Source organism: Egretta garzetta, unplaced genomic scaffold, assembly GCF_000687185.1.
Source record: "Egretta garzetta isolate BGI_Z169 unplaced genomic scaffold, ASM68718v1 scaffold259, whole genome shotgun sequence".
Lineage (NCBI taxonomy): Eukaryota > Metazoa > Chordata > Aves > Pelecaniformes > Ardeidae > Egretta > Egretta garzetta.
Window position 1 is genome coordinate 4,053,315 of NW_009260770.1, and position 18,851 is coordinate 4,072,165.

General features: G+C 43.3%; 1 protein-coding gene across 1 annotated transcript in view; it reads right to left on the reverse strand.

Annotated features, from left to right (window-relative positions):
- MTCL1 (microtubule crosslinking factor 1) overlaps nucleotides 1–18,851 on the reverse strand; it is a 95,128-nt gene that overhangs the window by 73,687 nt on the left and 2,590 nt on the right. The gene's annotated exons all lie outside the window — the stretch shown is intronic.

Consider the following 18,851-nt stretch of genomic DNA (forward strand, 5'->3'; position numbering starts at 1 on the left):
CCCTGCCAGCACCAACCCACCAGGCGTGCGGTCTCACACAGGCACCATCCCTCCAGCACCCAGCGGGAGCAGGAGCAGGAGAGCGTGTCCACACACCGACAGGTGGGAAAGTAGTTCACTCGCTTCTCCTGCACACTAGCAGGATGATATAAGTGTGCGTCCACAAATGAAACAACCATAAAGGGAGCCCACGTTTCAAAGGCACAGCTTCTTTGACAATGCAGCACTCTAAAATTGTAGTAAAATACACAAGAGAATTTAAATTAACTACGCACATTAAGATGACAGGTGATCCAAGGGACCGACCGATGAAGTTACCGATTTCTGAGGAGAGGAGAGGAATAAGTCAGGCAAGGTGAGTTTGCTGTGAAGGTCTGCCCAGAGACCAGCAGTTAGTGGGAAGCAGTTAAGCACTGCTTTATTTACAGAACTCGTACACAAATCTTTTAATCCTACCTGCCCATCAGTTCTAGCCTACAGAAGATATGGAAAACCACCACGGGTCCATTCCCCAAGTGACTCAGGACACTATGAAATTCAGCATAATAATTAATAAAGATCTAATAAAATCCCAAAATCTTCTGGGCCAAATTTTCCAAGCAGTGCTGAGGTGGCATGTGATTAGTTCCTGTCCTCTTCTCAGGTCCTCAGCAGTGCCACCAACCTGTACACCCAGAACTTGGTCTGCCTAATTCCTTCCTCCCACTTCCCACTGGAGTGAGAACAACTCCCATGCCTTGGTCATACTTACTGCTCCTGTTTTTCCTACATTAGATCTGACAAATGTAAAGAGGAGACTGATAGATTTTATATAACCCCTGTCCAAAGGATTTAAAAACTTGAAGGACTCTTTTTAACATGTTTCAGCAATCCAGGAAAGGGAGTACACATATCTCTGCATGGAGCTTGACCCCTTGCTAGACTCACCTTCTCCAATCCCAGCACGAAATGCAGTGCCCACCGGGCTGTGCTGAGCATTGCCGCACCATGTCCATCCCTTCAGGTCCTGGAGAAGGAGGCTGGCCTAGGTCTGGTACTAAGAGGCAGCTCTTCCCCTGCGTGAACCCAGAGCCCAAATCCCCCCATGATGCTGCAGCCCACAGGCTCCACAAGTAGAACTGTTATGCAGCTGTTCCTTGCAGATACCTACCCACACAAATCCTGTTTACTCCAGCTCTGCTGGGAAGGTACAGAGCAGCACTAAATCCTATTTTACTACAGTCAGGATTAAGTTTATACATCCATGATGATAGTCTAAACCTTGCTAAAAAGCCTTCTTAAAGCCATGCACCAGCTAAAAACTGGACTCTCAGACTTCCTAGAAATACTGTAACACTATCTTTCCTTCATTTGCCATTGGGAGAAAATATTAAAAATAAAGACCTTGGGTCAGTTGGATTACTGATTACATGTTCATTTAGCAGTTTCCATTTAAAAAGAAAAATTCCATCAGTAAGCAGCAAGATGATACAGCCTACTTTAATTTATTTTGCCAGAGAAAAATTACACAAGCAACTGCATTATTAGGATGTACTATTTTTAATTAAAGTTCCTGAGGAGAAGATAAGCATGAACTAAGAAAAGCCAGTCATGTCTGGAAGCTGTATTGAGAATAAAAAAAAAGAGATGCCGAAACACATTACAGAAATGGACTTTTGACATTTGAATGAGGATTTCTAATAGCTCAGATGAAGGAAGAATATGAAACTGGAGTTTCAATCTAGGGCCGATTCAGATGTAATCCCTTTTGTTAGGGATTTGGGGCTGTGAAGCTTCACTGAGTACCTTTTTAGCAAGGTTATGTATATCAGATTGAGACACACCTGCACGTTCCCTTTGGGAAGCAAGCTGGGGATGACCACTGATGGCGCCCAAAAGAAGAAGCTTCTGCAGGAAATCCCTTCAAGCTAATGGGACCCCAGGTAAATCTCCAAATTTGCTGTGCACTTAAATCCTAAATCCAGTGTTGCCTTCATTCCTAAAACCTGTGGTAATATTTGCACTTGTGTGACAGGTCTGGTCGCTCGCTTCATACAGATGCATGCCTACTCTCCTTTGAGTCTCCCTAAATCCTTGCCCTTTGGTGATAATCATGCAGCAGGGGAGTTTCACAGACTGATGACTTGTTTACGCTGTCTACCCAACAAGTTATTCTGTAATAGCTCTTGCCTCCAGCAACCCTCTGTGCCAGTGCAAAAGTCACCTTGTCTTGGACTGGGGGAGCCAAGTGAGCAGCAGCAGAAACAGGTTTTCTGCAGTAAACACCGAGGAGAAATAATGGGGGTTTAAAGATTGCTGTTAAAAGCTGTAATTTGGAGTGCTGTCAACGAAAGGATACCCAAACCAGGCAGAAATTCTTTAGCCACACACATATCATGCCCTTCTACTTGGCACTGGTGAGGCCACACCTCGAATGCTGTGTTCAGTTTTGGGCCCCTCACTACAAGAAAGACACTGAGGTGCAGGAGCATGTCCAGAGAAAGGCAATGAAGCTGGTGAGGGGTCTGGAGCACAGGTCTGATAAGGAGCGGCTAAGGGAGCTGGGGTTGTTTAGCCTGGAGAAGAGGAGGCTGAGGGGAGACCTTATTGCCCTCCACAACTGCCTGAAAGGAGGCTGTAGCGAGGTGGGTGTTGGTCTCTTCTGCCAAGTAACAAGCAATAGGACGAGGAGAAATGGCCTCAAGTTGCACCAGGGAAGGTTTAGATTGAACATTGGGAAAAATTTCTTCACTGAAATTGTGGTCAAGCATTGGAATGGGCTGCCCAGAGAGGTGGTGGAGTCACCATCCCTGGAGCTGTTCAAAAAACGTGTAGACGTGGCACTTTGGGTAGTAGGCATGGTGGTCTTGGGTTGATGGGTGGACTTGATGATCTTGGAGGTCTTTTCCAACCTCAATGATTCTATAATTCTATGATTCTATATATTACAATTCTAATCTGGAAAACAAAATAAAATATAAAGCTGCTTTCAAACATATCCCTGGAAAAACTACTGTAGTTGCACTTAAAGGATAAGAATTTGTTGCATAGCAGTTGGGCCTCAAAGCCTAAGGGCTACCCCTACTCAAGAGATCAGGAAAAAAAAAAAAAAAAAGAAAATAATATATGTTTTAAATAAAGCTGTGCCTCACTTTTCCCCATCAGTTAGCCTGGGGTAAATCACACCGAGAACTCCATGATGTAATTTATTAACTTTTGTGAATTACAATGAGGGTCTCTGACTAAAAACATTTTGATAGCCCCAAATATATTACTAGATGCCAGTAAACACTCTGAAATACCATCTTTTCATTTTTGTGCATATGAAAGAGCTACTCATACTCTAAGTAGTGATATTGGCTAAAAATCTGTTTAAGATTACTACAAATTCTTGCATGCACAACAGCCCTGCACATTCCTGATTTTTTTCTCAATGACTTTTCTTTGTAGTAGCTGTAATAGTAATCAAAAGCAGTTTAAATTTGTTTTCAGCACGGTCTTTTCTTTTTTATTAATTTATCTTTTCCCACTACTGTTTAAATTCCCCCCCGGAACTCAGTGGAGACAGTCCTCATGCTTGATGGCATTAGCAGAGGATCTACCTTGCACCTGAAACAAGGCTCAGCCTGACATTAGCTAGAGCTCCCTGGATGTGGCTGAGCAGCAGTTTGCATGTGGCTATTCCCTACCCCACCCAAATATGAAAACAAGGCATCAATCTCTGTTTATGCCCTTGCAGGGAATGCTGTAAACATCGTGAGATCATCACAGGAAATTCACACCATAAAAAAGCAGGGGATGAATAATACAAACAGATGAATGCTTCCAGGCAAATAAACTTCATACCAAAAAAAAGGGAGGAGGTGTCTTCCAACCTCTGCTGCACCAAAGAAGAAATGCCAATTGCAAATTAAAACCAGAATGCTTGTATTTCATTAAGGTTAGGAAAGAAACTCTGTCTGCCCTCTGATAGCTGTCTGTGCCAGCCAAAAGTGAATTTATGGCATAATTGAAATGACATTCCTTTTCTGCTACTCACTTGCTTCTGCTGAGCATCAGTATGCTGATGCAATTTATCATGTTTTATAGCTGAAAGAACTGTTCTGTTTCCGCAATCCCACCCTTCGTACCATCACTCTCTACAAATCTGGGCATTATAATCTTCCCCCTCCTGGTTCCCTTTCACAAAAACTCTGCAGACAATTGTGAGACAAAATACAGAAGATGCACACAATCCCAGATAAATATTAAATCTTCTGAGAATTAAGACATACTTGCACTATCACAGGTGAATTTTCACTTTGAGCTTTTGGCTCCAGTGTTCCTCATCTAGCAAATGCTCCAAACTCACCGAAGAGGAGAAGCAGGCAGCAGAAGGGAGGCAGCAACCTGCAGCTGACATATCTGTAAATAGGTGAGCACCATACAACTGCCCCAGGCGCCAGCTGCGTGGCAGACCAGGCAACTGTTCTGCGAGAGGAACATTTGTACACGTAGTAGTTCCACCTGATGCTCGGCAAAGAAAGGAAAGGAGACGTATTCTCTTCCATTCCTCCTGGCAGACAAATGAATTAGCACCCGGTACCGAAGGCGGAAGCTGGTGGGTTGGCCGGTGCCCTAAGATGTGTTATTGTAAGAAGAGGCTACCTCCGCTGAACATAGCAGAGAACAGTTGAACCATGCCAAGGAATACAGGCTGTTCAGCAGAACGTTTTTTTTTTTTACTGTTGTTGATGAACAAACCTCTTCCCATGCTGAGATTTCAGTAATCAAAAAAGTACACTAGACAGATTTACTTTGAAGGTCTGCTTGATCAAACAGCAAGCCCCAGACGCTGCTTTACATACCATTGTCAAGAACAGAAATCCCCTTTTAAAGTAGCATGCTCAACCTCACCTAGTCCAGATGTCTGTTCGTTACCTGTTGCCGCAATGCTGAATTGACAGTCCGGAGCTGACAAAACGGTACCGCAGATGGAGAAAAGAGGCTGCGTGGTTGCTGGATCCCACATTGTGTGGGTAGGAGTAGGCACTCCACCAGAAGATGTTAATGAGAGGTTTTTAAAGCCAACTATCAAGAGTATCCACAACTGCAAGAACCCAAAACCTTGATTTTATTTGGCTGTAATCAAATTACCTTATCAAACTTCACACACTTGTTTGCTATTGAATGACAAACCAAAATAATGGGTGCTTTAATGCATATGTATTAGTTTGAAAGATTCATTAGGCATGTAAGAAAAATCAATGGTTTGAGACAGAAAAAAATCTTTTCCATTGGGCAGTCTGCCTCCAGAGATTGTCACTGTTACCTGGGAAGGCTTGACTTGCCCTGGCCACACAGCCAGCTTCTCTTCAAAAACTGCAGACAGGCAGCAATCAGACCTTTGACACCTCCAGGGATCCAATTCCCCAACCTCCAATCTCTTGTAAAAATATCTAAGTACTGTCATCAGTTTATCTCATATTTCAAAATTCCCCTGAACTGAATGCTAAAGCCCTAAAAAGCTTCACATGGACTGATTTTTCCCTACTTGGGCAGTAATGCGATATTTCACTTCGCTTTTCTTCATCGCATCACTCCCCAAGGCCACCTTTGTAACACACACTCAAGTAATGAAAAAACCTAGGTCTGCAATTAAAGAAAGAAAACAAAGTAAAAAGGCAAAGAGCTATTACACTAAGAGCTTAAAAGAAAAAAAAAAGAACCGCAGGTAGCTATGGTCATTCTGACATCTGCTCACTTCTGGTCAAATTCTCCATCTCCTATCAAAGAGGCAAAGATAAGTTGTCACTGCTATGCACGCTATGGAGGCAGAGTCTGACTGCCTGGCTATAATAGCTAGGAGTGCTGTCAAAAAAAACCCTAAAGGCACAATCACTAATGATTTCATTACGGTAAATCTTTCATTTGAAAATAATAGTTGGCATTTTAATGGAGAAAATAGAAACTCAATAAATCCTTAATGATGCCTAGTCTCTTTTATGCTGGTAGTTTTACATGGTAAAAACAATTCTTCTTGCAAATGTCAACCTGCCAATCTGGTTTAAGGTTTTAAATCTTTATGAAGAATTTCAGAGGAAGGGTAGAAATCTTACTGTTAATGGCTTTGTTTGAAATGACTTGATTATGGATAATCAGCTACGAGCAGTTGCAACACAAGAAGCCCCTGAAAAGAAAATTAAAGCTAAATCAGAAGTATCCCAAGGCTTTCTATTCCTTGTCCCCCATCACAAGTCTCCAAGCGGTTACTGCCACGTCCTCCTCGCCCAGCAGTTCCCAATCCTGAGATGGGAGTAAAATGAGCCTTTGGTGGTGGGCGATTTATCTGAACTATTTCCTCTCCCAACTGCCCAAGCAGAAATCTCATTTTCTCTCCCTTCTCCTCTCTGAGCTGCTGAGTAAAACTCAACTCCAGGACCTCAGAGCAAGAGCTGGAGTGACCAAGTGAGGAACCAAATCAGTTGCGGGCCAGGAAAGGGATGAAAAGACGGCTTCAATTTTCAAGACCAGATTGCAATATGATAAGAATGACAAGCTTTGCATTCCAATTAGTGCTCCCGTCCCCTTCAATTATGTCGGCTGATGACCTGGAATAAAGGTGCCAGGATCCAATCAACACCCATACTTAAAACCAGTTAACAGACTGTCAGGTTCAGTTGTGAAAATTTCTTTATTAGTAACCAGTCTCAGTGAATCCTGGAAAGCACTGTCACTCTTTATATGCTGAGAATTACATGCTGGTTGGTTTAGGAAACTGAAGATAATGTACGGAATGGCCTTATTTTACCCTCTCTCTTGGTTTGCCTTCACTATGAAAAATCATGTAAGTACTGTTTCTGTTAATACCAGATTCCTCGAAGAGGTGTTGTACTTCTTGTGGAGCATTATGTTGTGGATGCTTATGGAGTATCACTTGTGGATACTTGTGGGGTATCACATTCACAGCCTTTCTATTGCTCTTGCATCCATGAAGACATGAAGCACATGTGACATGTCCATGCCAGCAATGCTCATCCCCACAAGGCCTTCCCTTTGACTAAGAAAATTACTGCCAAATTTTCTCCTGATCATCTTGTAGCAAAGAAACAATGCTGAAGTTCTCCACAATGCTTATTCATAGCAACTCGGAAGGACAGCAGTTCATGCAATGTCCCTGTTCCTTCCAACATCCCAATAGCACCATACCAGCTTTGATGAAAGGCAGCTGCAGGAGTGCTGGTCCCTAATCTTTCTGCACAGAACCGTAGAAACTCCTTCCATTTTGTACATTTTTTTCCACCAAAGAATACACAGATTGTTACATATGGTTACTCTTACAACAGTTGTGGCCAAGAGAAGCAAGGGATACCTCTGAATTCGTGGTAGCTGATTTACTGTCTCCTCTATGGCTGTGTGGGCAGATGGCCTATCCACTCAAACAAAACTGAACAGACACGAAACTTCACCCAAGAGTGAAATCAACACTGTAGGATCAAAACCACCCTGACTTTAATATTCACTGACATGTTGTTTTTCATTTTGTTTGGTCTTTGCACTTATTATAGTCAGGACCAGAATGGAAGTGACGAATTATCCCAACAAGGGAACATTCTCACAGTATTTCCAGGGAAATTGAGAGCAGGTGGAACCAGAAATAGCACAGGAAAAACTTCCTGTTTAAAGATTTCTGTGCTTGCCTGAAGCCCTGGCTTCGGAGAGCAAAAACTTCTGGCAGCAGTTGTAAAGTAACTTTTCAAATGGTGTAGCTCAGCTCCCAGCACTAGAGACTGCTGTCCCAAGGTGAGCCTGAAGTCCTGCCCACCACAGCTGTCCTAACCTCAAGGGCTGGTTTGCCTATACTGGAGAGTTGTGGGTTCAACTTAGCATCTGCAATATGCAGAGGAAAAGCCTAAGGTGAAGAAGAGAGGGAAGGAACAAAAGATGCGACAATCCCACTGAAGAGGGACTGGCAGAAGGGGAGGGAGGAAAGCTGATACGTTTGGCCTTCTCAGGAAATGGAGGACACCAAAAGGAGTGGTGTGCTGGGCATTTCAAAGATGTATTCCAACTCTTTTTTTTTTTTTTTTTTTTTTTTTTTTTTCAGGAAACTAACCTTAATTTCTTTTTCCTTTCCCTTGTGAAGGTAATCCAGAAACTATAGTCACATACCCTGACAGCTGACCACAACAGCAGAGAACTTAAGAGCTATCCTTCTATAATTTTGATGCATAATGGTCAAGGTGTAACAGTAACTTCCTTCTCACAAGTGATTTCCACCATTTCACATCCTGATAAGTAATGCAGGACCTACGTTTCAGTCCTTCCCAAGGCTACTATGTAACCTTCTCCTGTAACTGCCCACAGTTTGCAATACCTGTGGCAATATGTACTATATCTTCTGTTTTGGGAATAATCAACAAATTAATAAAGCCATCATAAAAGATACATCAGCCTGGCAATGCAAAACCAGAAGGACTCCTTTAGAAAGGAGGACCCTGGGAATTACTGACCTGTCAGCCTCACCTCTGTGCCTGGGAAGATCATGGAACAGATCCTCCTAGAAGCTATGCTAAGGCACATGGAAGCCAGGGAGGTGATTCGAGATAGCCAGCATGGCTTCACCAAGGGCAAATCCTGCCTGACCAACCTACTGGTCTTCTATGATGGAGTGACTGCATCAGTATATAAGGGAAGAGCTACGGATGTCATCTATCTGGACTTCTGTGAGGCCTTTGACAGGGTCCCCCACAACATCCTTCTCTCTGAATCCGAGAGAGATGGATTTGATGGGTGGACTGTTTGGTGGATGAGGAATTGGTTGAATGGTCACATCCAGAGAGTAGTGGTCAACGGCTCGATGCCTAGATGGAGATCAGTGACCATCCAGAGGGACCCTGACAAGCTTGAAAAGTGGGCCCATGTGAATCTCATGAGGTTCAACAAGGCTAAGTGCAAGGTCATGCACCTGGGTCAGGGCAACCCCCAGTATCAATACAGGATGGGAGGTGAGGGGATTGAGAGCAGCCCTTTGGAGAAGGACTTGTGGATACTGGTGGATGAAAAGCTGGACATGAGCCGGCAATGTGTGCTCACAGCCCAGAAGGCCAACCGTACCCCGGGCTGCATCAAGAGAAGCGTGGCCAGCAGGTCGAGGGAGGTGATTCTGCCCCTCTGCTCTGCTCTGGTGAGACCTCACCTGGAGCACTGCGTCCAGCTCTGGAGTCCTCAGAAAAGACATGGACCTGTTGGAGCAGGCCCAGAGGAGGGCCACAAAAATGATCAGAGGTATAGAACACCTCTCCTATGAGGACAGGCTGAGAAAGTTGGGGTTGTTCAGCCTGGAGAAGAGAAGGCTCTGGGGAGACCTTATTGCAGCCTTTCAGTAGTTAAAGGGGGTTTAAAAGAAAGATGGGAACAGACTTTTTAGTAGGCCCTGTTGTGATAGGACAAGGGGTAATGGTTTTCAACTAAAAGAGGGTAGGTTTAGATAGAACATAAGGAAGAAATTTTTTATGGTGAGGGTGGTGAGACACTGGGACAAGTTGCCCAGAGAAGCTATGGATGCCCCATCCCTGGAAACATTCAAGGCCGGGTTGGATGGGGCACTGAGCAACCTGATCCAGTTGAAGATGTTCCTGCTCACTGCAGGGGAGTTGGACTAGAAGATGACCTCTAGGGGTCCCTTCCAACCCAAAACATTCTATGATCCTGTGAAGGACCAGGCTCTTGAAAACTAAAAGGGGAGATGAACAAACAATCCTCAATTATTTTTGATGGAAAAAGATATATATGATTAAAGAGAAAAGCAAGTTAAAGGCTTTCAGATTTAAATCTACCTTAAAACTGTTTATCATGTCATTTAATTACTTTGTTCCCTCCTTCATCACTTCAAAACCTGCTGTTTTGACACCACTGAACTCAGGGATGGGAATTGATCCTGAACTCTGCACACAGCGACGGTGAGGAGAGCTGCCTTCACCAATCTCTGCACAAGACCCAGTTTCTCTCGGCACAGCTGACTGCGGCAAGAGCACGCTGAAGAGATTGTACTGTAACTATTTTGGAGTGATCCCTGAGAAAGAGGCCTTAAATAGACCAATACGTATATCTGGCAATCTCAGATGGATTGTTGTGCTGCTTCTGCCCATATAGACATTATGTTGATGTCCCTAAATATCAACACAATTTACCCTCCTCCAGCTACTATCACTGGAGCAAGACCTAAAATTTTCATATTCGGGTAAGAATATCTTGCAATGCTTATATTCATTCGGGCTCGAGCTTTCATCTTGCAACAACATATACAGTAAAAAGAAAAGGAAACACAGAAATTAGAGGTAATGTACCCATCAGGGGCAGACAGCGTCATTTTTCTAGACTGAATGAACCACCGTTATGGGTACTAAAAGAAACTTCAGGCTTTGTCACGTCAAGGCACAAACCCAAATCCAAATCAAGCGAAGCCTTCACCATGCCTCCTCCCACAGAACAGAAACCATCTTCTTCCCAGGCATTTCTCTGCAGGCTGTGCATAGGAATGGGGTGAAAAAACACACCAGCCTTGCAGTGAGCTCCCTGGCGATACAATTGCCGGCAAAACCCATGGGGATCTGTGGGGTGTGTGGATCACTCCTATGGGGATGATACTTTGGCATGAATTTCGTTTGCAAAAAGAGCAAGGTGGGTGAAAGTATCCTCATCTGTGGCACAAAGGAAACAGGTTATTTACAGAAAGCAGCAAAATGTGCTGATTAGAGGTTGCTTGAAAACGCCCAACTGCTCAATTCCACCTCTTTGCCTCTTAAACCCTTCTCCTGACCTACTTGCACTGACCGGCTCCATTTTTCCATTCCGGGGGAATGGAGAACTCCTTGATGGATCCAGGCGACGCATGACGCACGGCCAAGCTGGGCTGGCTGACAGCCAGCAAGGCTTTTGGGCAGCAGAGGCAGGCTTACCAGCACAGTGCCAGGCACAGGGAAGGGGGAAAGCCCAGTGCCATAGCATGTGGCAATGCAAAACTTGCCAAGCCAGTGAGAACCGTTCCCCTCATTCATCCTCTGACAGCTTGAGTAGTGCAATGTTAATAATTCATAAGTTATCTGTGCAATAAGTTATGTTCTCCTTTTAAAAATAGAGCTAGAGAAGCAAGCGTAAATAATTAATCTGAGAAGAGAAATAATCAATTAACCCTTTCAAAGAAGTACAAAAATCAATAGCTCTGACTTTCTTTCACCTGCCTAAGCGTTTCCGGACAGTGCCATCCCCGTGGCTGCCAATTCTCCGATGCGACACGTATTCCTACATGCAGCATCACCACAACAAAAACCCCAGACAATCTGGGAAATTTGGTAAGAAACTACACATCTCGCAAAGCAACTCTTCTCACTGTGACAGACTGTCTCTTCCTCTTTTCCATCCCGCTACCCTGAGCTCCAGATGCTGGGATGAAATTACCGGCGGTGTGAGATGAAAACAGTTGGCGCCTGCTCACGGTGAGCCAGCCAAAGCGCAGCAGGGAAGCTGCGCCTGCAGGAGCGACGCACCGAGCACCAAACGGAGGGTGCTTTTTTACAGGTTTATATACAACCTTTCTCCTTGCGCTGCAGCTCCCCGATATGCTTGAGGCCAGGTTCATTTAGAATCTGTGTCGGCTCCTCCAAGCCCTGGGAGGAAAGCGGGCAGGGCAGGGCGTGAGACATCTCTGAGACTGTGCTGCCCTGGGTGCCCATCTCCACCCCAAACACCGTATGACATTTCCTGCTTGAACAGTTGCCAGACGGTGGCTGATCTGAATTTCACCGGAGAGCGGAAAGACGAGGGATATTCCTAATTAACTTCATTGTATGCTTGGCTGTGGATACTCCAGCTTGAAGTCCCAGCTTCTGCTGACAGAACAGCAGCACGCTGCAAAAATTTGCTTGCCCTGGAACAATCTTGCCCACACCTTGGCAAGGAAAGCAAAGGGTACTCTCTTCATCAAGGACTCATGCTCCAGTTGAAGTATGATGTAGAATATGGAGAGCATGCCCTAATTTTTGTCGTGTGTGTCGTGTCCCCCCCCTCCTGCAACCAGCACTTGAAAGATTTGCTACCAATTTTTTACAAGGGCTTGCTGAAGAAAACCTTTAATTATGCTGTGGATAGATTAAGGGAAGGAATGAAAAATAAGCCCCTATTTTTCCCATTAAAGTTTTATACAGATGTCACAGAGGCTACAGTATGTTTGCACTGTCACTGCTGAAGCCCATGTGATAGCCTGCAGGATTATTTTTGGTAACTGGGTGGAGGATGGGGAGACCGATACACAATTTGAGCTTTGTGGAGGTTATCTGCATGCCAGTCTCTGTTATTGAAAGGGTAGCAGTCTTTAAGTTACTGAAAGACTTCTGCTATATAGTAAAAAAAATACGTGACACGTGGGACATATAGGAGTTTCAGTTACTGTACAAAGAAGGTTTCCTTACAGCTAACCGGTACCTGGACAATCATGCAGCTATGGTAGGTCACTGCTCCTGCTGTAAATGTCACCACTGAAATGTAATTTCTCCATATGCAAAGGCCAGTTGAGATCTGCTGACGCATTTGGGAGCAAGACCATGAAGGGGGTGAGTTAGAGCAGCCCGCGTCTGGGATGAGAGGCTCTGCTCAGAGCGAGTAACAGGAGAGAAGGGGGGATTGCATGATATAAAACTCTGGACTGGATCAGCAGAGTCACTGTTACTTTTTCTCAAAACATCTCACTTCAAACATTATAATAGGATCTGGAAGCAGTGTCAGATAATTGCTGGCAAGTGTGGACAAATAGCAAATACCTAGAAAATAAAGACTAGCTGGAGCTTGGTGGCAATTTATTGGGTAAATCAAATTCAGATGCAGATACTGTTTGGGGAGAGGCATTTTTAAGTCTAAGAGACTGGTACAAAACATTTTGAAAATTTTGTGGGTTTTTTTTAATCTATTTTTAAAATTTCTAAAAAGAAATATGGATGACGCATCAGAAAATGTATAATGTAATTCCTTGGGAAAAAAAAAAATAAATGTTACTGAGTTTGCTTCTTAACTGCTATACGTTTTGAGTGGAGCCAGATCCATTCCCATGCCTTCCCTCCATGCCACCCTGTTTGTTGGTACCAACGCTGAGCAGACCATTTCACTATCAGTACAGCTCCTGAAACGCCACACTGAGTATAAACCATTCACTGTGGTTTAGGTACCGATTCATTATTTATCACAGTGAAAAAAAAGGTACTGGAGACAAAATGGTGCCACAGTAAAACTTTCATGCAGTTAATGGTTTTAGTTATGATTATTGCACAAGACTTCATTACTTATAACTGTCACAAGCAGTAACTTCTAAGCAGGATGACCTAGTCAACATGGTGACCTTGCTTAGCTCTTTTAATGTTATCTGAATCTATAGCTTACAAGTTTTCTCTTTGTCCTGTTTCTCAGCAACGTCTCAACTCCCTGTTTCAAATTCCCATCATTTAAACCTATTGATAACTAAGATATATATTACAAAAATCAAAGTTTTTTTCACTGTATAGCCCTACTTCACCCCAGTGAGTAAACTTCCTTTGAGAAATGACTGAAGAACATTATGTGCTACCTTAATAAACATGTACAAAGTCCTAGCTAACGAAAAGATGGGCAATATTTTCTACAAACAAGTGTGTTTTCAACAAGGATAATTTCTTCACCATTTGTATATTATTTCACACCGCATCTATGTATTTATATCACAGAGAAAAGAGGGAAAGTGATTTCAGATTGGAATAATCACGTTTTACACACATGCTGCATGTATTACGCCCTACTTAAAAGGTTCAAGGCAATGGAAGTCAGATTCTCACGCTCAGCTCTAAGGAGTAGCCTCCAGAATTCATTTTTCTCTATTACGTTTATAGAGCTAAATTCTATCAGCAAAATGTTCTCTAGTGCTGTTAAACAGAGTAGTGCACATGTGTTTTGGAGCAGAATTTGTCTCTAACTAATATGCCTGAAAGATTTTTCATCTTATCTTGTGTACTTCTATCATTTTTATAAGCATCTGAATGCAGCTTTTCACTCCACTAAAAGGAACAGATCTTTTCACAGAAAAATTACTTTGACTATTAAAAGCAGCAGTTCTTGAACTGTGCTGCAAAATTCAGGTCCCGCAGGGGAGGAGGAGAGGATAAGCTCAGGCCTGACAGCATCCCCGTTAGCAAGTAAGTCTTGGATGAAAGAACCTTGGCAGAAGCCACGGCCCTAAAAAGCCCACAGGTAACCTGGGAAAGCCCATTTACAGTTTTCCTCTCAGTCTGTGTCCTAGAGAGATGTGTTGGAGACATGACTAACAGCCAGTGGACTGGCACTTCTCTCCTCTCATATGGAAATGAATGGGAACAGTATTTCTTGCCTTCCCATTTTGTCTCTGCCTTTCTTTGTAAAAACACCAGCGAACATGAGCTGCAGCCATGGTCCTCCATCAAGTGGAAGTGATTTCCCAAGTGAATATACCCAGAGAACAGCACTCGTGCCTCTAGCAGTCCCAACAACCTGGAGGACTCAAAGTGCAAATAATTTCAACTGAGGTTAGGAGCTGGCCAAGAAAACCTCAGTGTCATGGGGGAAGCCGCTGCTACACCAGAAGTCCCTGCATGAGAGAAAGCAACACCTCCGGCTGCTTCCCCTCCGGTCCTTCTGCTTTCAGCAGCAATAGAGACTGTCACCTGCTCGGTACGGCCGTCCCACAAGTAATAAATGCTCCTTTCTTCCCAGTTACACAGTTCTCATTCATTTCTTGCTAAACCATTTCATAGCACTCACGTCAAATCTTTCGGCAGCTGCTACCCCCGTCCCTAATCCTCCCCTCTCTTTGTCCGGTCCGGCAGGGCTACCCTTCCCCAGCAGCGTCAGCACTGCCACGGCTGTGCCTCTTTTTCTTTCCTGGCTCACAACGCCAAACCCAGACAAAGAAGTCAAGAAAATACACGTTTAGCAGCTGCGAACAAGCGACTGACGCATTCTCCCCACAGGGAGCAGGAGCGGGTCCTGTGCCATCCCAGCGCATTTCTGCAATAAGTAGCAAAAATGGTTTACTCTTCCCCAGGTACAGAGTTTTTAGAGAGGATTACTCTGAGATGTATCACTTGCAGGAGAATTAGTGATCGCTGTACATAAAGGCACCCAACACTTGCCAAGCATAATTTCATAGTTGTTTAAACTTACACTAAAGGTCGATCATCTAGTTGTGAAATATCTTTGCTGAGAAAATGCAAGGAAGATGATCCCTACAGATACGGTTGGACTGGATGATCTTAAAGGTCTTTTCCAACCTAGACAATTCTATGATTCTATGCCCTGGTAGCTCCAAGGAAATGATGTTTGGGTTAGATGTTGAGTGGAAGATGTTCAGATCTCAGAGAAAATCCATTTGCTGTCGTCAAGCCTTTGAGAAAAGATCTGGTTTGTAGATACTCAGGAGAGAATTGGTAGGGGGTTTTGCATTGGTGCAGAGCAAGGGAACTGTGAAAAGAGTTTTCTGAATGCTTGCTGGTTGACCGAGTTAAATTTTTAATGTACATCAGTATTTCTCACAAGCTGAATTAGGATATTAGGAAGGGGAAAATGCCGGTTGCAGGGATGTTGCTGAGGTAATCTGTTTGTGATGGAGTAATTTTTTTCTCTCCTGGCAGCCTATTGACCCAAATGGTGATGTTAATAACCCAGACAACAAGAGAAAAAAGCAAGCAAGCCTTGGCAGATATGTGTACTTACTGAATCTGTGAGGGTATGCTGCCTTTGCTTCTAAAGTTACAAGGAAGAAGCAGCTTTGGTAAGTCACAGAAAATCCCAGCAAATTCCTAGAAGGGAGAGTTCTTAGAGACATCCCGGTTTTGTGAGGATATGCTACAAAGAAGTTTTCACAGCAGTAGCAAAGCTCTGAAGCTCTGGTGGAGAACACCACAAAAAAGGCATCAGAGGGAGGCCCAAAACCAGGTGAAAAGTTCAAAGTAAAAAAAAAAAAAAAAAAGAAGGAAGAGTTGAAAAAGGGAAACTGAAAAAGTAGGTGAATGTAATTGTGGAAAAAAAATTCAATGAAGCACAGTGCTGCAGCAGTTAGAGGAGACTGAAGCAGAAAAACTTGGTACAGTCAGTGAAGTTAAAAAATATTCAGAGAGAAAACATTATTACCTGGTGAAAAAGGTAGCTTCAAAAGAATCAGTGGAAGCATTTTGGGCAAGAGTAGCAGAGTGATGAACCTACACAGCAATAAACAAACAAAATCTGGAAAAAAATTAGGGAGCATTACGGGAAAGGAAAGCACCATATTATCTTTTGGCTCAGAGGACTGAAAAATAAAGGAATTAGCGTGGCACGATCAAGCAAAGCGAATGCCAGGGTGCTGATGAAGGCATTCAGAGAAGAATGGTATCTAACTGGAAGGTATCATAAGTCGATAAAATCCACAAGTATTGGTTAAAACCCCTTATTGATCCAGATCTTAGCTCAAAACACATCTACAGGAAATTCTGCAAAGGCTGGAGGGATGGAGCATGCTCATGGCAAAAGCAAAAAAAAAAAGGTGAAAGAGGTGGCATCATCCTAAAAACCTGCAAGTGACTCATGGATGATCTGAGAGCTCCTTATTGAAACAATCGGTGAAAACCAGAGTATTCTGATAATGGGGAGTACCTGGCAGATACCAGAACAAAACAAGGTCCTAGATGTGCTTTTGCTAGATCATGCAAAAGCTTCTGAAAGCATGTCATGAAATGAGAATCCAGAAACATCTGGGACTGGGGAGGGAAGTGCATTAGCTACAACACAGTGGTAGGAGAGGAGATAAGAGCACTGTGAAGGCCATGGCACATGACTTCTCGTCACCCTTCCTCCGTGTTGTAACTTTGCTTCTATTATTTGCAAAGCTGAGACACACTGAGAAATGTTATTTAGTGACAGAAGAGGAAAGCCTATCTCATATCTACTTAATACAACAACTTGAAATTACATGGTCAGGAGGAGGCAAAAATTAATTTCCCAGTTAAAACTGCAAGGCTTTTTTGAAGGAAATAAGAAATTTATTTAGACAGAGCAAGCCTGTATACATTTCACACCAAAAAAATCCTGTTCAAAGTATCACAGGAGATCGAAACAGGTCCTGGGGTGAAAAAATCCATAACAGCACTAAACATAAATGTTAGGAATTCTTCAAAAGATTATGATAAAAAATGAAGGTGGCTTTAAAGAAAGAGTGCTTTCAGAGATGTGTACAATTCCTAAAGATATTTCAGCATGCAAAATACATTAAAGGTATTAAACATATATGCCATCCACTGCAGCGAGAAACTGGGCCCAGGGGAATTGTACAGCAGGAGAAAGCAAAAGTTAGCACTGAATTAAGCAATAAACATGAACACGGATGTGAGAAAATCCTTTTGTTGATCAGAGGATGATAGAGGAAAAGGGCTGAGAATAGTCAAGGATATCACAGAAAATGAGCATATGGTGACAGTGAGCTACATCAGAGAGAGAGTACTGTCTAACTGGGTCTCGGGCAACGCTCCAGGACTGGATAGGAAAGACGCTTCTAAGTGTCAGCCTTTAGATAGAGAAGACGCACAGGCAGGGTGGATTGGGAAGAAGCTACATGGCCTTTGGGTGACTTTTCTCCTGGTATATAAAACACTAGTTTTCCTACTGGCATGTCTATAATCCATTCCTTTAGAGCTTTGTATGCATTAAATGTTCCTAAAGAGGCACTGCTTCTGGTAGTTATTTGAACACATCTTGAGGCAAGAATACTTTCTTTTTTTAATTTTTTCAGCAATGTCAACAACATTGCAAACACATACCTATCTCACACACATACCATTGTGTTTCTCCAACTTTTGGTTCATCTGACCATGTGTGACCTGCCAAGGATGCAAACCTCTGTCTTCTCACCTATTGAGACCTTGTGAAATTTTGACTCCCAGAGAAACCACCATTCATGGTATGAAAAACCAGACTCTCTCTACTACTACATCTTATCCTACATCTTATGCTCTGCTGTGACTCTAGATCACCACGAACGCATCCCACCATTCTACCTGCCATCTCCCCCTTTCCCTAGCTCCCCTCCAGCCTTTGCCTCCTATGGGGCAAAATCTGTTTCCAAAGTAAGGGTACATTCACTTCGATTTGCAAGGCAGCAGAGAGACAGATGAGTTAGTCAGGCTTCCCTGCCATGCTAGGTTACAGTAATCTAAGAAGCTGGGTGAATTCAGCCTCGTCAGAGTTGGCTTGAGACTCTAGCACTGCTGGACCAGTTCCTTTCCTGCTGCTCACCCACAATTTAGTTTCTCAAACTGCTTAATCCCAAAGACCATCAAGCAGTATCTAGTGGACCTAGATAGTTAATCTAGTGGATCTAGCGTTAATCAACAGCAAGAAATACATTTGGTACTGTGGATGACACAGTATTTTTGCATGGAATATAGACTGCAGACCCTGTAACGTGATATCATGTCCATTAAACACAGCATTCACAAAGAGCATTGAGAAAGAAGAATAGCTAAACCATCATGCAGACTTTATCTTTTGTGTCACGCTCCTAAGTAATCTAAGCAACGCTGATATGTATGCCGGTTAATGATTTGTCCTGTTAGGTACAAAATGCTCCAAAACTCTTGCGCTGGACTCCCCATAACCCAAGTGCACAGAGAAGTTAAATAGGGGTTGTCCTTACAAAACTGAGTCAGGCTTTGTGCCAGTTGACTCGCAAGCATTGTTTGAAAGATTAAAATAACACATAATTGCACCAGCTCTCTAAATCTCACCAGGGCTCAGAGGATAAATGCCTTACCTCATTATGTTTAAATGCTCTATCTCAATATGGTTTAAAACAGAGCAGAGGCTCT